At 33.4% G+C, this 22,196-nt stretch overlaps 1 protein-coding gene across 4 annotated transcripts in view; it reads left to right on the top strand.

Moving 5' to 3' along the window:
• The first annotated feature begins 1,499 nt into the window (after window positions 1-1,499).
• LOC123551687 (uncharacterized) overlaps window positions 1,500-22,196 on the top strand; it is a 60,703-nt gene continuing 40,006 nt past the window's right edge. For 3 of the 4 annotated variants that reach the window (XM_053541158.1, XM_053541155.1, XM_053541157.1), the window contains exons 1-2: window positions 7,959-9,290; window positions 17,362-17,488. The gene's annotated coding sequence lies outside the window, so the exon portion shown is untranslated. Of the gene's footprint in view, window positions 1,605-7,958; window positions 9,291-17,361; window positions 17,489-22,196 lie in introns of those variants that run through there. The other variant, XM_053541156.1, reaches the window with a different exon arrangement.

The following is a 22,196-nucleotide window of genomic DNA, read 5'->3' as shown; positions in this document are numbered from 1 at the left end:
CTAAACCCGGAAAGCGGATATAAATATTTATACATAATTTTGAATTATTCTAATATGCAAAGTTCAGTATCTTAATTTTTAATCTTACACACGCATACTTACAGCAAAATGTGTTAATATCATGAGAAGAGCAATACACACAAAAGTCATGTTTGTCAAGTTTATTTGATAATATGGTTACTATCATAAGGTAATTTATAGAATAAAATATAAATTTCAGCATATTTCTTTCCAAGTGATAAGATTGCACGCTTGGCATTTATCAGCGATTAACGTAAAATAGTTAAAGGAAAAGATTCATTTTTTTTTATTTCGGATCAAATTTATATGCAATGTACTAGTATCACGAATATAATTCACGACAGTATCGCAAATGGAATCAAGTAGAAGTGAAGACGAAGGTAAGTTTATATTTGAATAAATTATTTTGCAATGTATAATTGTAACGTGTTCGAAACAATGTTAGCAATCTGTAGCCTCTATTTAAAGAACTACCTGGTCATTCTCTTGAGCGGAGATCTTATGCGTGTATCACTGGGATTTAAATGCAACGTTTAATAAAAAAAATTGTTTCAATAATCAGTAAAATCGTTCCGAATATACGTCATGTCTAAATTCGTGTAAACATCGGCGGTGTACTTTACTTTTAAGTTCATGCAATATAGTGCATAATCAAAATCGAAAAAGCAGTATTCTGTAGGGGAAAAATACCTCTGCATGCATGCCTGATTCAGAATAAATCTCCTGGTCATACACAAACAATGTCAAAAAGATTCCTTAAGATATGTTAATTGCCGTGTACTTTACCTTTTTACATGATACTAGAAAGATAAAAAAACAATAATAAGATTTTCATTATAAAAACTTTGAAATAGATTGCGCATCAAAAGTGATATTATGACATTGAAAAATGTTTTCAAAAGGGATAGAATAACACGCATTTGGAGCCCGAACTGAATGTGGATTGTACCACAGGGCTCATTTAAATATGAGACAGGCATGTTCGAATTTTAGTAGATAAAGTGATTCGAATTCAATAAAAAATTTGTATATACCAAGTAAAAGCATAATAACTTCAAAATAATTTTAAAGTATTTGCAATGGTTTAAAAATGAAGACGTAGAAAAACAAATAAAAAAATCGAGGGTGTTTTGCCTACTGGGTAGGAATATTTGCTTTTTTTACCGCAGATCATTTAACATTTTGTATCATTCTTTATTTGAGGATATAAGATACAAAGCGCCAATTTATATGTATTTGTAAAGCTATTAACTGAAACTTAAGATAACTGTTTAATATGAATACACAAACATTGCGGGAAATTTGACTCGCTATTGTTCTATCTCGAATGAATATTTGAGTAGTTTTACTTTTGAGGTGTTGTTATCTTGTTTCCTAGAAGCTGATATTAATAGCATGTTCATGGAATGTAGTTTCATTTTAATTTTTTATTACGAAAGTTTCAGCAATTAAACACTATTCAGTTGTGTATATAGGTGTAAGAGCTAGTCTGTTGGATATTTTGAGAATATTTTTCACGGATATACCTGGACAACTTATACTTATGAATCATTATGCAACTGGCTATCTCCCGTGGTACCTTGGTAAGTAATTCTTTTGATGTCTTAGTTGATCATTTCAATGAGGCAGAAGGGAACATTTAATGAGAATGAATATGGATTCATCCCGTTTTAATATGTATTTAATGTTTTGTAAAGATATTTGCTTGCATATAAGGGACAGTCAATTAATTTTTTTTTGCTTTACGATTTTAAACCTATTATCCTGATAATTATATATTATGTTTTATATTTCACTTAACGCATTTAAAAGCGTAAATTTGGGCAGTATAAATTATATCATAGCCGCATTTACAATTATTTTGCCAAATTTAATACAATTTTAAAACTCATATTGGAAAGGTTATGCGATCTCATCATACATCACGTGTTACAAAACCGTACACTTTCGAAACATGTGTAACTTTGAAATATTATCTCATTTAAAATTCTTATAAAGTGAGGACAATATAAGGAATGCTACATCTCGGCGCAAGCTAAATTCCTACCACCCCGCCAATCCACATACATGAGAAAGGATTCTAGGCTTTAACCAAGACCAGAAAAATAGTTTTTACCAAGGTTTGGGCGACCTGTCCTTTTTCCTATTCCCTAACGTTCTTATTCAAACATCACTACATCAAGGTTACATTCATGATGACTAGAAAAGCGCATTAATTTTGTTTCTCCATTTTTTCAAAAAGGACAAAAGCACCACACCATTAAACTACAGACTGGTATCTCTAACATCCATATGCTGGAAGTATGTTGAACACATTGTCCAAAGCAACTCGATACCCTTCTTTGATAAAAAACAACATGATTTCTGGAAAAAGAGGTGAAACACTCATCATTACTCCCGGAGTTATACTGCTAGACAAGGTCTCCATGAACGTCTTGCTGTTAAACTGCATTACCATAGTGTGAGGGACAAGACCTTGGAATGGGTCAGAAGCAATCTTGCTCACCCACTCACTGTTATCTTCCTGTTCTTCGTCGGTCACATGTCACTTTCCTCAAGGAACAGTCATGGGTTCACTGATCGTTTTAGTCTACATAAAAGACTTATCATCAAGAGCTGACATTACGGTTAGCTTTAATGTTTATCTAGTTTATTGATTGCACTATCAAATTGTTCAATGTCATTCCAAAAATACTATCAGTAATCAGACTCTGCGGAAGACCCCAAGCAAGTACAGGCAGTTGTAGATCATTTAGGGCAATGAAAAGATGAGTGTTCCTTGAATAATGTGAATAAACTAGAATAGTAAACAAGAGGCACTCCATTTCTGCCAACTATTCAATCTATGGTCAACAACTGCAGTCGACATCGAAAACAAAATACCCCGGAACTGAAATAGGCATCAAGTTGTCATGGAACTCACATACACATGCGTAAACATATGAATATACCACAACCCCGTAATATTTCGAAATAATTTGCTCAGTATGACCATTTTCTTTTACTGTTACATTACAGTGACAAAAAGTAAATGTTTAAAAGCATATTCCGAGAATAATGATACAATGCAGACATAAGTTCATTTTCTTTTTTGTAAAAATATAACGAATGTAAATATGGCGTAAAAGCCAGTAAACATGTTTGTTTTGATGTTGTCAAATAAAACGAATATTTAACTTTACGTCTTTCGTTTAGATGAATATATATCATATAAACGATTGAAACATTAACAGTTTTGGATACAAATAATTAGTATAATTAGGACTGATTTTATAACCTGTTTACATAACACATTTTTATCAGAAAATGGTATTTTGTCCATTAGAAGCATTCTACAATAGATCGTTTGCCTAACAGAGGCTCCGTGGACACTAATGAGACAATGTAGCGTTGAAATCAATTGTTTCAGCTGCACGAGGATCCACAGACTGTCTCTGCAAAACAGGTGGTTCATTCATTTAGAATTTCTTAATTTGAATAACAGATTTTCAAACCCGATCATTTTTAAGTTTAGGTCAACCCAATATATTAAACTGCATCTGAGTAGTAATACTTAACAAACGGAATAGATTTAGGGGCCGAACATTTGATATTCGGCCGGGGAGGGTGATGAGTGAAGGGAAAAAAATCCTAACTTTGGTTCGGCTTGAAAAAATATTCTGACTTCCAACACACTAAAAATATTCTGACTCCTAAACTCAGTGATTTTTTCTTTCCATTACTCTGAAAGCCATATCATTTGTCTTTATATTTGATATTTTATAATTAGATAATAAGGTTACTGTACTTTCATAATATAACACTTTTCTTCATTAAGAAGAGCAGCATTTCCATCAACGTTTAAATATTTAACACTGTCGAAGAAGAGTGTGAGATTGATTTAAAAGTATTAAAGCTGTGTTGTGTAATTTTGATGCAATATGTTATACTGATACTTTTAGGATATGAGCAGTAATCTTTATTGTGTACATAGACGTAAGGGTAGGGATGTGGGGAAGGAGAAGCAATCTTTTGAGAATATAATATTTCCTCTTTATTTATAAGACCATACTGACAGTTTTATTCTAAAAGCTCACTAGAAGTCAACGTTTGGCTTTTGAAATATTCAAAATCATCTACATGACTACTTCCTGCAAGAATCTTGCACCCTATTGAAGATTTCTACTTAAATACCTTTTTATGTCCCCCTTTTTTGTGGGAGGCATGTCTGTATGTTCGAATGTCCGTCCGTACGTCCTGAAATATTGTTTGTCAAACTCTCCCACACTATAAGCCTGATTTGCTTCAAAGTTTCACAGATGAACAAGCTTTATCTGCAGATGACCATAAAGGAAGGAATTTTTGCTGTGACTATTTTCACCAAGGTTATGATCGTTTGATAGTTATGCTATATAGAATATAGAGAAAGATCTTGTGTGTCCAACTCCTCAAACACTCTTAAACTGATTTTATTCCAACTTTCACAAATGAAGTTTTATGTGCAGATGACCATAAAAAAACTAAAGTTTGTTGTGACTATTTTACTGCAGTTATGGCCCTTTTATAATTTTGCTATACATGTATATATATAGAATTTAGAAAAAAAACGTGTGTCCAACTCCTCAAACGCTATTGAAAGAATATGCTTGAAAGTTTCAAAGATGAAGGTCCTTGATGTGATAATCATAAATAATGGACTTTTTCTGTGGCTATTTTTCCCAGAATAATGACTCTTTCTTAATTTCACAAAATATGCCATAGTGAAGAAATTTGGTGTTTCCAACTCCTAATTTTCATTATATAACTTAAGCCCAAACTAATCGACAACCATAATTTGTTAAAGTCACATTAGAATTCAAGATATGGCATGCACAAATTGCATAATTTACGGTGGAGGACCACCCTCCCCCTATACAGAAATAGTACAACTGTTTCTCGAAATAATTTTATTTAGATCATCTCTCAAACACATAGACCAAAGAGTGTGAATAACAGTATATATAGATTTTAACTCTTATAATAGATATTTATTTAAAATACAAACTTTTCTTCAGGAAAAGTAAAACACTTGTGAAACTTAAGCTAATAACAGAGATGACCTTGTCTTAAAACTCAGTAGATTGCTGGATTTAGTGTTAAAAATACCAAAAATATTGTAGGATGAGGTTCCATGAGAGAGCAGAACACAGACCCACTGTCTTCTAGTTATACAAGATATTTTGCTTCTTTCCCTTTTCTATAGACATTGTATTAGGTCTAGATAGTTCACTAGACATTTTTGCTTGCATTTACATCAGATAAGCCACACAGGTCCAGAGGTCAGGGCACTCTCATGATGTTCGCAGGTATAATTATTATATTAAAAGATCCAAAGGTTGGGAGAGTATGTCAGTTCAGTTCAGTTCATTCATTTCCTTGGGAGCATGCCCCTCCCCCCATCAATTTGTCCCGATCAACATCCAGTTTGCCCATTGGGGCTCATTTATCTTTTAGGTATCAATTATATAACTTATTTATATGAACATTAACAGTAGTTCTATTCTACCATTTGTGCTTGGAGAAGTACATTACTGTGCACAAAATAAGGAACTGTAATTTGGGTCAAATTGCTTCTTATTTCGAAAGAGACTTGCATTTAGCTATTTCATGTGCACTTAGGCAAATTACTCAATATAGAATGTATGTCTTTAACGCGCTTTTTTGTTTTGAAAAACGTAAGTATAACAAAAATATTTTTAGAAAAAAAAAAAGAATTATCTTTGGATTAATCTGAAAAAAAAAATTTGACTTCCATAGGAGGTAAAAAAGATCTTGGCTCCAAGCAAAATCGCAGCCCCTTCCCAGAAGTTCAAATGGTCGGCCCCTCACACCATCAAACGATGCGATGAATGTAGAATGTAAGAAGAAGAAAAAGAAGGTTTTATTTCAGATTCAATAGGCCATAGGCCCATGTGAACATATACATGAATTACAATTACATAACAATAGCAAGTCACGTGACAAAAATTGTGTTGATATAAACCAGCTTTAAAAAGTGCATGTATAAACACAACGTTCTGCTGAAAATAAATAGCAACGGGACATTCCTAACTAGCAAAAGTAAGAAAGATTAAGGGTTCAGCTGATCGTCAAGTAATTTGTTGTATGCGGAGAAGGTGTCATTTCTTATTTTGTTTTGACTAGCTGAGTATGAGATTATATCAACACAAATTTACATATTTGTACAACATATGAATATACAATAATGTATGAGACATCAAATTTCAAATAAAATCATGAAGTAAGACAAAATCTGAAATATACGATTCTTGTGTGTTAATTAAAAAATTACATTTACAAACAAATGTTTTGGATGTCTCAATAATTTAGACATTATAGAATATAGAATATAGACATGCATCTTTTGTCATACATTTACGACTTTGACCCTGCTACTAAAGGCATAAAGTTAAATATTCGTTTCATTTAAGGTAAGTAGCACATCATTTTGAATATCCCGAAAGCCTTATCAAAATTCAGTATATGAAAATGCTTTTATGTTGATTAGTTTTCTTAGATATGATCATAAATGCAAGTTATTGTACCAGAAAATGTCTGTGCTGTGCAATTTATATCGAAGCTTTATAAAGATCAATGACAATAATTGATACTTATATACAGAGCAAAATACCGATGATAACCTGTAACAAAAAAGGCAAAAAAAAATGTCTAACGTTTACTTAAAGATATCAGATAAAATTTATTGTTTCACGCTGAAGTTACCTAATCTACGACTTTCAACTTACTCATGAGTCATGATTATCTCTTTATTACCACATATCTTTATCAGTTTAACTAGATTGATTATACAAGAAATCACGTGGCCAAGAATATGTTGTCTTATACTAATTTACCTAATCAGTAAGAATACACAATTTTGGGAACAGAATAAAAGTTATGAAAAAGACTTCCATAAAAGGTAAAAAAAGCAATTTATAGCATGATGATGTTATTTAAATATATTGCAGTGGCGATTTTGAACAAAATATATTTTAAAAGAATAACTCAACAGATGTTTAGGAAATATATTCAGTTGATATTGCCGATAAAGAAATAAACATAATAACAAGGTTGTTCCATCAGTCTTGATGGACAAAAACAGTATCTTTATACACGATTGACACACTATAAGACATTTTGCCTTCGTGCAATTACACTCATTTATAGATCCTGAACATATTAATGATATGATAGATAGGTAGATATTTCAGTCTCATTATCATGTACATCATTACATAAAACAAAAACATACATGTATAAATTCATATACTCATTATATAACATGGTACACAGATGTCACTCATTAATGAGTTATAAGAGATTAATCATGTATATCGCAGATGCTATACAAATACAACACTTGGAGTTGTTGTGTGAGTGGGTGGATGAGTGAAAGACTTTTTGGTGGATATATTAGATTAAAAGGATGCATCTAAAACAAAACAAAAGGGAACACATAAAATATAACTTGTGCATTAATAAGAATGCTAGCACTAGTTTTTTATTTTGAAATTGGAAATCCCCTGTCTGTAAATGAACTGATTAGCTACTACTCCCTAGATCAAAGTAAGACAATGTGGGCTAATGCAAATTAAAATATAGGCATTACGAAATAATAAGTATACAATTTCTTGTTTGCTAGTTTGTTTATGATCGTCATCAATAAATATGTCGCGATAAGTCCGGTGGCGTGGCCAAAGTTACCGCTGATAACAAATCCGATAAAATACCGTTGAAGTAAATAATGTTGAAATTTCAAATGTTATTATATAACAAATAAAATTTCACTGGTGTTAGATGGCATTGACTATTTGACAAATTACTATAAAAATTATACTACTTGCAGTTTTACTAGTGAAAATGAATAGGAATACATCAGTGATATTGACAGAATATAAACCTTCGTTTCGATGTTATGAACAAAGTGATATCTATATCAAAGTTTTGTTTTCGCCGCCATTTTTTGCCAGGGGAACTATCTTTATTCCTTACTATGAAACCTATTGTTAGCATCTTACGTAATGTGTATCAGCCATTAAAGACAACTTTAATATGTTTATCTAGTTTATTGATTGCACTATCAAACTGTTCAAGGTCAATACAAAAATACTATCAGTAGACACAATGTTGCTCATTTTTCTGTAACTAAGTTAAAATAAAAAAGGCTCAGAGGAACCATTCATTGAACCAATCTGGCAATATTTTTATTTTAATGTTACATTATTTCATGCTAATCTTCTCAGGAAACTTTAGAAACTTAAAATATAACACGGTACAAAGCGAACAAACATGTGCTAGCATGGAAACACTGTTTGTCAAGGTCACTTAGAATAACTTGAATTCTTTTAACAAGGTCTGCTAAGACTGGGTTAAATCTAGATTCTCACATTCTTAACTAAAGTAGAACAAAGAAATTTGATACGAATTTTTGTGCAACATGCCCCATCTCAAGATAGTTTTAGAAACATTATACAATTCGAAAACAATACAAGAGAAAAAATAAGAATGCTACTGACTCGAGATTCTGCAAAAAGATAGCTCAGAATAAAATATTGATGGATTGTCACGGTCACCGAATCATATATGTCCTTTGCGAACCTCTCCTACTTATAAAAATAAAATACGTGAAAATATCATTTATAAGCATCGGTTTGGTTGAGTCTGCTTATACTATATGAGGTATTGAAATGTGCAACATCCTTCATCTCACGCCATCTATCACCTGCGTTTTATGTCTCGAAAACACTATCCTATAGATTCGTTAGTATGGCTTGACACTGACCTATCTATAAATGTATAGTGTTGCTTTATTTTGTTCGTGATTATTACAAAACAGACCTATAGGTAAATGACAAATAACATTGTTTTCCAGTTCATATCTTTATTTCTGATTTAGTTAGCCTTTACTTGTTTATCTATGTTGGAGAAACCGATAACGACTGAATTAGACATCTTGTTTACGTTTTATTTCAGATCAAGCAATGCCAATGTCAGTTTACATATAGTTGAATTTTTTTGTCATATCACAGTATATTTCAACGGCAGTGCTTTTTTTCCATATTTGTTATGTTGTTCTGTCTATGCTAAAAATAGACATATATTTACAAGTGTACTGTGAGATAATGACTCATTGAACAAGGTCTAAAAGAGAACTTAGTTACGCGCGATTTGGCGTTTCTAATACATTTTAATGAACCTGGATCTTGTTTGTCGTAAAAAAACTCACAGGTATTATTTTTATATTGTATAAGGTAAGTGATATTTCCGTTTATCTTTTAAATATCTAGTTTTGATAGAGTTCGCCTGTTAGAATTTGATGAATCTCAGGTTATATCAGAGACCGTTTGTTTCCGATTAAGATAAAATCAAAGTAAAATTTAAAAGTTCTAAAGAGCACCTTTTCTTTTTTATTTCAAGATTCTTTTTTCAGTATTGTACTGAAAAAAGGTAGATTTTATGACAGTATTCACTGTCTGATTCAGACAATAATGAAAAATTTCACTTACAAACTGACATGAAGTATAACCAATCGAAAACTTAAAATAAAGAATATGTCAGACTAGATATTGGTGTATATTTATCACCAATAAAATATACCTCATCATCCTGAAATGAAAAATAAATCGTTTATGTGAAAGCAGTGATGTAGTCACATTACATAATTGCGTAAACATATCAAATATATTCCACTCAAGTTGAATTTTATCAAGAGCAATAACTTGAAAATTTGTGATTTGTTGAAAACTAACGGAAAACATGGAAAAGTATATGGGCATCACCAATAGAACTTATACGTCTAGATCATTTGGTTTAATAATCGTGCTCGATTATAGTGAAGAAGAGAAAAACAACTAAACCTGAATGAAAATTCTAAAGATTTTTGACCAGTCTTATATATCAAATTGATTATATCCGATACACTTCTGGTACTTCCGATGCACTCTTATGGAACACTTATGGTTGACATTTCACACTTGACTGAACAGGTAATGGATACAAGGTACTGTCAAATGCATCTGATTACCTGTAGGGCCCCGCCATCTTGGACTCAAGCATATTCATTACAAATAGCCTCTATGCCAATGAGTGTTCATGCGTTTTTATCTATTTAAAATGCAAGTTATACACAGCAGACCGACAAGGAAAATAATCTGCATAGCGTGTTAGCCTGTGCATTGCTTATTTGATAATGTAGACTAGAGATTAATACAATTTATATGCATGATCTTTAAATATCTGCAACATGATGTTAAAAGTCAGATTTGCTTAAAAGACAAAATATTTCATATACGGTAGAAGGAAATTTTGCTAAGCTTAATCTTGTATACAGCTATCTTGAACTTTTAACTGGAGTGGGTATTTCCCGTTTTGGGTTGAACATGATATTCCTGTTTAAGTTTTAGTCAGTATTTATTCATTTTCTAGAAAGTGCATTGACTGCTGCTTTCTAAGTTTTGCTTTAAATTTCATCATATTTTTTTAAAAAAAGCACTTAGTCAATGCAGACAAATAAAACTCATTTAAACCGATGATGAAACGTAACGTACATGATGGGCGTCACATGACAGTGCTCATATGGCTTGATAAATTCACATCATATTCGTGTTTTCTTCGTTTATACATTACTAGTATCTGCTAGTGATTTACTTTTCATTGTGATAAAATGAATGTACATGTATTATATAAAATGGAAAAACGCAAAAAGTAAATACAAGTAAAACATCATTAAAAATAGGTGGTAAATCCTAAAAAAAGATAATTATACTTGTCATTGGCCTAAATGGAAAATCCATTTATGCTTACATTTTAAAATCAGATCTATCTTCATATATTCGTATACTAGTATCCTGATCCATGTAGAATAGTCTGCCAACAGACCGAATCATGCTTGTTGCACATTACTTTGCCTCTCATGAACAGATTCAAGTCAGCCAAACACTATTTATTATCGTGCATGGCTGCGCTCTGTAGTGCTTCCAAACAAACTTCTTACAGATTTTATTAACTACTCGTATCACAACCGCAGTTTTTAAGTGCCGTGCGATGGATGTAAAGAGAATTTCCGTACTTGAACTCATTGTTATTTATATTTTTGGTCCTTTAGGATAATGAAAACGTTCAAGTTCTCATAAAAAGACTCAATCAAACTGAGCCTGCTATAACGTTGCTTGGTTGCTTTCAATGTGTCCAAGGGCTCTTCTGATAGATTTTATCAGCTATCACACCAGCTATCTTTAAGTGCCGTGCAGCGGCTGTAAAAAGTCACCACATAACTTTTTGTGATGTTTCTTCTTCTAGTCCCTTGTGATCATGGAGTACATTGAATTTTATTATAACAGCATTCCGCTTTAGCAGTTGCAAGGGGTGGGAGGGATGTTACGCATTTCATTCCTTTAGTCAAAACCGAGTCTGCAAATATTTTGCTTGATTGCATTTTGAGCATCCAAATAAAATGTTTTTTGTAGAACCTGAAAAAATAGAATAAAAAACGTTTACAATAATATTTCCTGTATGTTTGTACAATATGCTTCCTGTATGTTTGTACAATATGCATCTGGCATCTGAAGTACTATTTGTAGTATGATAAGTTGAAGTGGTATTGTATTTCATCGACAAGTTCAAAGTACAAGGAAAATCCTTAGTATATCATTTGTACAGTTTGCCTTGCAATACGTGATACAAATAATATCCGATTTGAAGAGATTATTAAAAGAACATGACTAAGACTAAAAAGAGGTTTTAATTCATTTTAAATGAATTGGGTAGCGCATATGGAACAATTCAAGTTCCCTACCAAAAAGTAAATATTTGTATCTGAACTGTCATCAAAAGACAATGGTGTCAATTTACTGCGAAACCTATTTTAAGTATCTGACGTAACTTGTACAAGCTATTAAAGATAATGTTAAAACTATCTAGTTTAATTAAACGTAAAAGTAAGTAGTGTAAATTACATTTACAGGTAGATTGAAGAGGTTTTTAGCTCGACTATACGAATAATATGAGGAGCTATCCTACTCGGCTCGGCGTCGGCGTCCACACCTTGGTTAAAGTTTTGATGCATTTTCTTTCTCTCTCTATGTGTATTCACTTCAAAGTTAAAATAGTTATTCCTCATCATCATCCAATTCATATTGCACAAGGGGTAAAAACTTTGACACAAATGGTTCTTTGATATGTCATATTTTAATTAGAATTTCAGGTTAAAGTTTTGACGAACATTCACTCTATCTCTATTATTATTGAATTGATCTGCGTTTAATTTAGAAAAATGTTCCTCACCATCAGCCATATCATATGACACAAGGTCAATAATTCTGGCACCAGTATTTCATGAATTATCCCCAATTTTACTTAGAATTTCTATTTAAAGTATTTGTGCATTTTCTTTCTATTTCTGTTATTGCAAAATGAATTTTATTCAAACTTGAAACAGTTGTTCAACATCAATACCACATTATATTACACAAGTTACATGACTCTGGCACCAATATTTCATGAATTTTGCCCTCTTTGTACTTAGAATTTCATGTTAAAGTTTAGGGACACATTCATTTTGTCTCTCTTAAAATACTTGTTCCACATCACCACCCACATCATTTGACACAAGGTCCATAACTCTCAAACCAATATTTTATGACTTATGCCACTTTTTACTTACATTTCTGGTTAATTTTGATGCAGTTTCACTATATAGCTTTGTTATTACTTAACCGATATGGTTCAAACTTAAAATGGTTGTTCCACATCATCACCCACATTGCATGACACAAGAACCGTGGCACTGACAGAAATATTTTATGATTATGGCCCCATTTTTCCTTATAATTTTAGGTTAAAGAGGTATTTGCACCTTTCCTCTATCTCAGTAATTACTAAATAGATTTCATACAAATTTTAAGATAGTTGTTCCACATTATTAGCCACATGATCTAGCAGATGGCGCGTTAACCTTGCAGAAATATTCCTTGAATTACATTCATGTTATACATAGTTAATGTTTTGACTTTCACTCAATCTCTGTTATTAACTAAATACATTTGATTAATCTTTTTTCCAATATTGTCATACACATTTGAGTAATTAAACACTCCAGTGATAGCTCCAGCTTTTTCTAATGTGCCCTATTTCACTATCCAGCATCGAAATAGTCGAGCTCGTTATCTCCAGGGAGAGCTTTTATTTGTTTGGCAATACAAAATTGCACTATTGTCGCATTGATGGCATTTTACTAAAAATCTGTAGATAATATAAATCTTTTTTTAAAAAAATAATTGTCTTGCGTCGTGCGAACACAGCTAGATTCAAAAAGCTACAATTAGTTGTCAGTAAATTCGAGTACATCTAAAGTATTATATTATGCCATTTTTTTTTTTCATGCTAAAATGTGTATTTTTTTTTCTAAATTTAATGGAAATAATCCTTTTTTAGAATAAAATGAGTTTACGATTTATCCCAATATTTTTCATAAATTGGGAATAAAAAATTACAGATTAATTTGTTTTCTTTTGTTAAATATATTTTTTTTTTATAAAAGAACCAAAGTACTTCTTGAAATTATCATGGAAAGTAGTTTGCAACAGGATAAACATGTTTGAAATATGCCTCTTTATAAAAGATTTAGAATGATCCATTGACGCTTGTGTACATCACAAAATATTAGTAATATGGAACGTCTAAAATTTCTCACTTAAAAAATAACTTTCGCTTAAGCCGGTGCTAAGGGCATTAGGGGTAGTGCACATTTCATTACTTCTTATGAACAGTCTCAAACAAACATAGTTTGCTATTATTAGCCCACCATCATCAGATGGTGGGCTATTCAAATCACTCTGCGTCCGTGGTCCGGTGTCCTTCCGTCCGTCCGTCCTTCCGTTAACAATTTCTCGTTATCGCATCTCCTCAGAAACTACTAGGGGGATTTTGACCAAACTTTGTCAGAATGATGTATTGGTACCCTAGTTGTGTCCCCCTGAAAATCAGACTGGTTCAACAATTTTTAGTAAGTTATGACCCTTTGTTTATTTCTATAATTTACATAGATTTATATTGGGAAAAACTTTGAAAATCTTCTTGCCCAAAACCACAGAGCCTAGGGCTTTGATATTTGGTATGAAGCATCATCTAGTGGTCCTCTACCAAGATGATTCAAATTATTTCCCTGGGGTCTAATATGGCCCCGCCCCGGGGGTCACATGGTTTATATAGACTTATATAGGGAAAAACTTTGAAAAACCTCTTGTCCAAAACCACAGGGCCTAGGGCTTTGATATTTTGTATGTGACATCATCTAGTGGTCTTCTACTAAGATTGTTCAAATTATCCCCCTAGGTCAAATATGGCCCCGCCCCGGGGGTCACATGGTTTACATAGACTTATATAGGGAAAAACTTTGAAAATCTTCTTGTCAAAACCACAAAGCCTAGGGCTTTGATATTTGTAATGTAGCATCATCTAGTGGTTCTCTACCAAGTTTGTTAAAATTATCCACCTAGGGTCAAATATGGCCCCGCCCTGGGGGTCACAAGGTTCATATAGACTTTTATAGGGAAAAGCGTTTAAAAACTTGTCAATAACCTACAACATTCAGATTTGGACCACATGTATGGTTTTGAGTGGCAAGATGAACCTTGACATGAGTTGACCTTGATTTTGACCTAGTGACCTACTTTCACATTTCTGTAGCTACAACCTTCAAATTGTGCACTGAAATAAACTCTGACCTTGACATTGACCTAGTGACCTACTTTCACATTTTTGAAGGTACAGGCTTCAAATTTGGACCACATGCATAGTTTCGTGTTCCGAAATGAAATTTGACCTTGATTTTGACCCAGTGACCTACTTTCACATTTCTCAAGCTACAGCCTTCAAATTTGAACCACCTGCATGGTTTTATGTACCGAATCAAACTTTGACCATTACATTGACCTAGTGACCTACTTTCACATTTTTGAAGGTACAGGCTTCAAATTTGGACCACATGCATTGTTCTGTATTCCGAAATAAAATTTGACCTTGATTTTGACCTAGTGACCTGCTTTCACAATTCTCAAGCTACAGCCTTCAAATTTGGACCACATGCATGGTTTTGTGTACTGAAACAAACTTTGACCTTTACATTGACCTAGTGACCTACTTTCACATTTTTTAAGGTACAGGCTTCAAATTTGGACCACATGCATAGTTTTGTATTCCGAAATAAAATTTGACCTTGATTTTGACCTAGTGACCTACTTTCACATTTCTCAAGCCACAGCCTTCAAATTTGGAACGCTTGCATAGTTTTGTGTACCGAAATGAACTTTGACCATAAGATTGACCTAGTGACCTACTTTCACATTTCTGCAGCTACAGGCTTCAAATTTAGACAACATGCATAGGATTGTGTACCGAAACAAACTTTGACCTTGACATTGACCTAGTGACCTACTTTCACATTTTTGAAGGTAAAGGCTTCATATTTGGACCACATGCATAGATTTGTGTTCTGAAGTGAAATTTGACCTTGATTTTGACCTAGTGACCTACTTTCACATTTCTCAAGCTACAGCCTTCAAATTTGGACCATTTGCATAGTTTTGTGTACCAAAATAAACTTTGACCTTAAGATTGACTTAGTGACCTACTTTCAAATTTCTCAAACTACAGTCTTCAAACTTGATGCACATGCATAATTTTGTGTACAAAGAACTTTGTCCTTGAAATTGATCTAGTGACCTACTTTCACATTTCTCAAGCTACAGCTTTCGAATTTAGACCACATGCACAGTGTTGTGTACGGAAATGAAATTTGACCTTGAACTAGTCAATAAGTCTTGAAATTTGGAACACACAAAAATGGCACATTGGTGGGCGCCAAGATCACTCTGTGATCTCTTGTTTAGTATGGTTGCGTTCAAACTTTTTAAATTTTACTAGAACAGTATTCCACCTAAGGTGGTGCCAGGGAGCGCGAGTGGTGTTGCACATTTCATAACCTCTGTAGAGAAATTCTCTGCTTCCAAAGGATATTCTTATAATTCTATTAAGCGATCTTTATCTTACTTTCGAATGATATTCACACTTTCTTTAAATTTTCCATATTTTGTTAATCACGTTATTATCCTCCGATATTTGTTGTGTTATCCACTGTTGAATATGCTGACCAAGAATTTTAATTCAAATATCAAAGTGGCTATCCAATATGAATATTCAAGTTGGTCAATAGTGCTTTAACAATAAGTTTGATTACAGCTGATACTGTGAAATTCAAGGATGATATTCAATAAAAATTCTTTAAGAAACTATATATTACGATTTGGATTCATTTACTTGTTACATGATCTACTGCTATATTTATGAACCTCTCGTGTATCTAAAGTATGCCCCATGCCTATCATTGACACCTTGGATTTTGAGCACATCTGAGCATATCATGTGCAAATGTTGAGTTTTACTTAGGCATGAAATACTGTCCATGAACAGGCTCAATGTAATAATGTAACAATGTAATGTAATAATTTCATTTTTATCACTTTGGACGACTTGTTGAACTTTTTCTGTTTGACTCTGTCTGTTTAGTGGTGTAGTATATTTAAGAAATAATATATCTCATCCAGTTATTTGCCGTTGAATAAATCATTGTTTGGAGTTCAGATGCGAAGGAATTATATCACGAGGGCGCAGCCCGAGTGATATAATAATACGCATCTGAACGACAAACAATGATTTATTCAAGAGCAAATCACTAAATGAGATATATTATTTCGATTCTAACACGTTACCAAGGATTTTTAAGTAGCTCTACATCCTTAATGACAATCATTAAATACTTGCCCGTTTTCAATCGGTTTCTTTTCCAGCGCGCCGCTATGCCGTTTGACGCCATGACGTAATAACTGTGACGTCAGAACAGTGATTTGTTGTATGATAATTCACTGTTTTCTGCCTTCTTTGTTTAATAGAAAAATGAATCGGATCGTGTTAGAATCTTTTATTTATTTTGGTCATAACTGATAAAATTGCTCTGTTATAATGATATATATCCGAATACTAAAACGTTATCATGCCTTTAAATGCGTATTAGTGGTGGGAAAGCTAGTACATGTATTGACAGTAATACAATTTATATTGTTTATGTGCTTTTGACAATTTAAATAAGCATTTAAAGAAAAATATTCAAGTACAAGGCATTGTACAATATTTATTGATGTTTATCGATAGTTCATTTAAGGACATTGTGATAATAATACTTATTATAGTAGACCTTAACGTACTTCATTAATTTTGTCAGCTGTATATCTGTCAGACTGGTTTTATAATTTTATTTATTGCTTTCAGAGAGTGGCAAACAGTACAAAAAGGGTCTACAACATCTAAAATTACATTTAGCGTGAATAGCTTAAAAGACTGAACCTGGATTATAGTATTGTGAAATTCACAATAGTTGTTTCTTTACCTGTGTAAGGTAAGTGGTGATTATTTTTGATTCTTTGAACTTTATAACTTCTGCGATAACAATATTATCTTGAATATCACTTTCAACTTTAATACAATTATTTTCTCTTTTATTGATTATGATTAAAATTTATGATATTTAACCCTAACTAAAGAGTCGTAAATCCGTACAGTAAGAAAGATGTTGAGTAGGTTGTGTAGTATTTCGTGCCGACTTTCTGATCAACAATGCGCCTTTGATTTTAAATAAAATCTGTACATTCTTACCCAAGAGTGTCGTATAATGTATGATTGTATAGAGATGATGTAAATAAGTGGTTTCATCTAAACAAACAAATAAACGCACATACACACTAATGCACACTCATGCATACATTCATGATAATTAAAGACAATATTTCATGAATGTAAGCTGATATAGATGCCGTCTGCTTTGTTATACTAGTATATAGCCAGTGAGGGACTGTTCAGTGAGCACTTTGATGATCCGAACTCTGATGCAAATACCACACGAGATGTTATTGGGCCAACTCCTTCATCTAAGTAAGGGACATGTTGTGAGTGTTTCCGAATTGGTCCCTCTCATGACCACTTCTTCCGACTTTAATTAGGACACTGACTACAAAATTATGATGCACTTAAAACTTACTTCCACATATAGCATGTTTTCCGCTGTAAGGTTTAGAGAATATTTTTAGTTCAACTTAACATGTGAAAAAAATACTAACTAGAAGATGTTTTTGCAGAAAAGCGAATGTTTACCCAAAAGCATAGTAGTAATAGGTAAGAAGTCAATAGACCACAGGAGCGAAAATCAAAAAGACACTGATGGTTGGCTTAGTGACTGGAATGCAATAGGGGTCATCTACTCGGCATGTCCAGTCATCCAATGAAGTTTCAATGTTCTGGGTCAAGTAATTCTCAAGTTATTGATCGGAAACGGTTTTCCATGCTCAGGCCTTTGTGACCTTGACCTTTGATGAAGTGATCCAAAATCAATAGGCGTCATCTACTCTGCATGATCAATCATCCTATGAAGTTTCAACATTCTTGGCCAACTGGTTCTCAAATTATTGATCAGAAACGGGTTTCCGTGTTCAGGTCCCTGTGACCTTGACCTTTGATAGAGTGACCCCAAAAACAATAGGGATCATCTACTTATTAAGCTCGATTCTGAAGTTTGAATCGTTCGCCAGTTTTGATCGGAAATGAAGTGTGACGGACGGACGAACGGGGCAAAAACAATTTGACTGCCCCCGTAAGGGGTGGGTGGGCGTGTGTGTGCGTGGGGGTGGGGATGGGGAAAAACCGATTGACCTAGAACGTTCAAACTTCAAATAATGATAGGGGTTACAGAGCTGATGACCCTTGCTGATTTAGAGTCACTATATCAAAGGTAAAGGTCACAGAGCGCGTGACATGGAAAATAATTAACAATCAATAGCTTGAGAAGAAGTTGACCCAGGAGGTTGAAACTTCATAGGATGATTGGACATGCAGATGGTCCTGTTGAGATTGGGGTTTCTTAATCAAAGGTCAAGGTCACAGGGCCTGAACATGGAAAACCATTTACGGCTGGAGTATTGAAACTTCATAGGATGACTGGACATGCAGCGTAGATGACCTATATTGATCTTTGGGCCATTCTTTCAGTGGTCAATGTCATAGGGACCAGAACATGGAAACTAGTTTCCGATCAATAACTTATACACTTGACCCAGAATGTTGATTGCACATGCCTAGTAGATGATCCCTATTAAATTTCAATCACAAAGCCAACCATCAGTGTCTGTTTGACATTCGCTGCTGTCCCCTATTGACTTCTTGTACTAAACATGTACTTTGTTTTAGTTTTTTAGTTAGTACATTGATATCAGTGTCATCCTATGTGACTGGAAAACCCAGTGAATCTATTTTTAGACGTTACTGGTTTCTTGATATATTCTATATTCACTCACTGTAGTTTCCGACCAAAAGTCTATTATATCATCTTTGGCAAAACTATTTTGAAGCATTTTATTGACTATAACATGTAGTCATTCCGTATTAATAAAGACATACATTTTATTACATTATAGATACATTTGTTCACAGAGGGTACATTTTATCTAAAAGAATGGAGTTTCTGAACAGAAATATGATTTTCATGCATCGTGTGTTATGGTTTTCCATAAATCTAACTACGTCATGTACTCGCTGCAGATATTATAGGTGAACCTAATGTAACATTATCCAGTGTACCATTAAATGAGCCGTGCAATGGGAAAACCAACATAGTGGCTTTGCGACCAGCATGGATCCAGACCAGCCTGCGCATCCGTGCAGTCTGGTCAGGATCCATACTGTTCGCTTTCAAAGCCTATAGCAATTAGAGAAACTGTTAGCGAACAGCATGGATCCTGACCAGACTGCGCGGATGCGCAGGCTTGTCCGGATCCATGCTGGTCGCAAACCCACTATGTTGGTTTTCTCATGGCACGGCTCAAATAGTTATGTCATATAAATTGCATATTATCTAATTTTACATATTTTGATTAACAGTTCATAAAGTCAGAGTTTTGCAAAAAAAAAAAAATAGAAACAAGACTCACATACGTTTAAAGCAAGCAATAAAACAACAACAGAAGACTAAACAGGAAAAACAAAGGACGCAATCGAGATAAATATACAAGATGCACATGTGCATACACACTCTACAATAATCTGTAATAAATTTCCTTATTTTTAACGCACAGTCAATTTACTGATATTTCTGTGTTTTTTTCAGGGAATAATAATGCAGGGATAACGCATGTTTTTTCGTGTTATAACATCTGCAGAATCCAGAGGGATTGGTTGGTACCCGAGCCCGTTAGGGCGAGGTTACCAACGTATCCCGAGGGATTTTGCAAATGTTATAAATCGAAATGAACATGCGCTTACGCTATTCTAGCATAAAATGCGTAAAAACTGATAAATGGATACAATGTCTCTCAACATCATTAATTTTCCACGAATTGCGCGGGAATGTCTGAGTTGTTTTTTACGTTGACGTCATTTCGTTTTGAATTATCCGTTTTGGGGCTGAATGACATTTACGCTTTGCCACGGAACGCGCATATATAAAAAGGTGTTATAACAGCACGCGAGCGCGAGAATCTCTCTGTTAACACACGTTTTCTCTCCTGTTAAAACACCCCCGAAAAGTGACAAGAACAGCAGTTTTATGCTAGAATAATAATAAACAACTGATACAACGCAATTTTACGTTACGTGAAAATTGCGGGAAACAGACAGCAGTATAATAGACGCAACGTCATAAATTAAAAATCATGTATCCAAAGGACTCAATTTTAAGATTATTTTATGGCATGTAGTTCCCTAATCATTCATTTTATTAGTATCGTTTGTTCCTATTCGTCTTCTTCCTTGTTTTTTTTGTAAATGTTGAGTAACTCTTTCGTATTATTACTAAATGCAATTGTGCGGTAACGTTTAATATTACAATTAACCCTGAACCTGCTGGCGGCAAGTGGCCAGTGCAGACAAAGATTAGCCTGCGCATCCGTCACAGGCTTATCATGGTCTGTACTGGTCGCTATTAAGCAAGTAAATTTTCAGTGAATATCCATTTTGAATTTAGCAGGGTAAGTGTTAATATGGAAAACAACCATATTTTTAATAAATTCCATTAGCGTTTCTAACTTGTCAAATACTTATTCATTTAAATGTTCTTGATTAATATGTATAACAGTGCACTGGGAAGCTCTAGCTGACCGTATTAATAGCATGAGAAAGATATAAATAAATTGTTTGTATAGTTGGTTAACTGCCAGTTTAAACCTGCACAAAGCTCGTTATCTCTTTGGTCCTTTTCAACCCGGAAGACTTTCACCACAGTCTGGCTGAAGATGAAGATAGAACTGTAGTTGTGATTTATTTTGCGTATACCCCCTGTGTTGTGTTTATCGGATACCCCGCCTCCAGAAAAATAGCGTTCCATTGTCTTCGTGACAGACGGAAAGATCTGCGTATGATTTCAAATGTGGTTGAATGACTACATTTCAACATAAAATATTCTTATGCGTATAAAGTACGTATGGTTATAGCATGCCTTTGATAATGACTATTATTTTTTTTGTAAAGAAAGAACCCATTGACCTACTTAGAGTACCAGTGCATTACTTTTGTCCTTAAACTATCCCACGTTCTTCTTAATCACATTAATTAACGGGGGTTTATCACATGAAAAGTCGTTGATTGGACTGACTGAGGAATGATTTAATTTCGTCTTATTGATTTACATTTTCATGAAATAATTTGACAGATAATGGCCGAAAGACTTTAAAAACAACAGGAATATGCTCACCCTGTACTTCCACATAAATTCGGTCAATTGCAAGTAAATTAATAAATGTATAGCTTTTTTTCAAAACAAAACTTTATATTTTTTTCAGATTTAAGACATATATATATATAATAAATCATTATCAAATTAATAATATTTTAGCAAACTTAAAAAAAACTGGTACGCTCTCAGAACTTTTACATTAAATATGGATATTTATAAAACAAAATAATGTAGTATTGTAAGCAAACGTTTCATATTTCTTGGAATTAAGATAAACATATTTTATAAAATCATAATTGTATTAATCATAATCGTTCAAAATTGACGAAGAAAGTAAAACAGAGAAATTGTTAAGGGAGGCGTAATGACCGAAACGGGGACAAGTTAA

The sequence above is a fragment of the Mercenaria mercenaria genome, chromosome 4 (genome assembly GCF_021730395.1).
Source record: "Mercenaria mercenaria strain notata chromosome 4, MADL_Memer_1, whole genome shotgun sequence".
Lineage (NCBI taxonomy): Eukaryota > Metazoa > Mollusca > Bivalvia > Venerida > Veneridae > Mercenaria > Mercenaria mercenaria.
This window is presented reverse-complemented; position numbering and strand designations above follow the sequence as displayed.